Here is a 1,609-nt window from a genome sequence, read left to right on the forward strand (position 1 = left end):
AACACATGAGGAAATGCTCCCGGTCATTAGTCATCCAGAAAATGCAAGTCAAAAGAACCATGAGATACCATCTACCACCCATCACTGTAGCCCAATTTAAAAAACAAAACAAACTGAGAACAACAAATGCTGGAGTGGGTGTGGCAAGATAGGAACTCTATATCCACTGCTGGTAGGCTCGTAAACACAAACAACCACAGTGGAAGGGGACATTTTGATACTGAAAACAGATGGCAATTGAACTATCATATGATCCAGCAATACCATTAATGGGCATATATACTCCAAAGAAATAAGAAACAGATAAAGAAACAGATGCTTGCTCCCCCATGCCATCACAGGACAGTTCACAATAGTGAAAAACTGGGAACAGCCTAAATCCCCATCAAAAGAAGAACGGGGAGAAAAAGAAACTTTGGTACATACACACAATGGAATCCTATGCATCCCTAAAAAACAGCAATAAAACCACAAAACACCTCAAGACCTGGAGGCATCTGGGAGAAATGATCCTGAGTGAAGTGAGAGAAGCACGAAAGGACAGATACTGTAAGAGTTCACTTTGGGAGGAACAAGCTTGTAGGGCATCCAGTCTTCTGGCTGGGGCCCAGGCAGCCTGGTAAAGAGCGGGACCAGTGCCAAGGAACCACTCAGCATCTGCTCCAGATAAGTGTAGTTTAGGTCACTTAGCCAGAGGGTGCCTCACCACAGCTGGGACGAAATGGTAGCGGGGTGGGGGTGGGGTGGGATGTTGTCTGCTGAGTGGTAGCCATGTGGATCTTGGGTGAGGTCTCCTGGAGAGGGAGGTGGCCCTGTCAGAGGTATGAGGCCTCTGTTGGGTGGGGCAGCACAGGAGAGGGGAGAGGGAACAGTCACATTTGGGGGTACATAGGTGGTAAGATTTGAGTAGAGGCCATATGCTTCCTTGTGTGTGTATATGTAGATATACACAAATATACCTATAGTTATATGTTCACATATCTATATTTAGGCCTATATGTATAATTTTTACTTCCTTCTTTCATGTTTTCTGTACATTGAGTTACAATCACACTGAAAGGTGCAGTCATTTATCATCATCACCAAGTGCTTTTATTCCTCCTCACTCTCAGCAAGCAAGTTTGTGTTATCTGACACCAGCCTTCTTTCAATCATGTGTGCTTCAGACACTCGAGCTTCTTGGATTATCAGCTCAGCATACAGATAGAATAAGTAGGGGTGAGTTAGGTTATTGTGCCAACTTGGCCAGTAAACACACGTGGGATTAATTGAAGGGCGGAGGGATAAATGGCTCAGTGAGCTTCGCCTTTCGAGTTCAGTCTCTTGCTTTGTGATGGTTGCACCAGGGTGCAGCTGTCTTAGCAGTCCCCAGCTTCAGCTGGCAAGGCTCACTTCCTGCAAGACATCCCCAAGGAGAAGCTACATGGACCTACCCCTATGCAGCCCTGGGTGCTGGAGCACCTGTGTGGAGACCCCTGCCACCACTGAGATGCTTACACGTTCACTGACAAGGCTTTCCTCCTGCAGTCGGCGTCATTACCTCTGCTTTGTGAGATGGAGGAGGCATTTCTGGATTGGTGTTGGACAGATGGGTTAATGTTGGACTTGT

The sequence above is a fragment of the Echinops telfairi genome, unplaced genomic scaffold (assembly GCF_000313985.2).
Source record: "Echinops telfairi isolate 266 unplaced genomic scaffold, ASM31398v2 ScPeMD7_7469;HRSCAF=8507_0, whole genome shotgun sequence".
Classification (NCBI taxonomy): Eukaryota; Metazoa; Chordata; class Mammalia; order Afrosoricida; family Tenrecidae; genus Echinops; species Echinops telfairi.